The sequence below is a fragment of the Buceros rhinoceros genome, unplaced genomic scaffold, assembly GCF_000710305.1.
Source record: "Buceros rhinoceros silvestris isolate BGI_N320 unplaced genomic scaffold, ASM71030v1 scaffold27185, whole genome shotgun sequence".
NCBI classification, from domain to species: domain Eukaryota; kingdom Metazoa; phylum Chordata; class Aves; order Bucerotiformes; family Bucerotidae; genus Buceros; species Buceros rhinoceros.
The window spans coordinates 17671-18099 of record NW_010412688.1 but is presented as its reverse complement, the minus strand read 5'-3'; positions in this window follow the sequence as shown (position 1 = coordinate 18099).

The window sequence follows — 429 nt, the reverse complement described above, 5'->3', positions numbered from 1 at the left end:
TGTGACTAACTGAATCCCGCCCAGTCAGCACCACAGTGGTAGTGTGGGAAGACCCGACCCCCTCTCCCGAAGGACAAGGTTGAGCCAACCCCAGACTTCGGGCAAAGATGCCGAGAAGGACATGGTTCCCATCCCCTATTTCAAAAAAGGTTTTATTTACAGTATCTTACACTTCCACACCCTGGTTCGTGGTTTTCCCTGCCTGAGACATGAGCAAAAGTGAAACCAATCCCTGGAACTGAGAGGTGGGAGCCACAGAGGCTGCGCCCTGGGACAGCAGTGACAGTGCCCAGCAGCTGGAGGACACGGAGCAGCACCCACCCTGCATGCGAGAGCAGGGCAGGAACGGGCAGGAGGCTCCTGCTGCATCCCCGCCAGGAGGGCTGGGGCAGAGAGGGACGGAGGGGCTGGCTCCTCCCCCCCAGCATG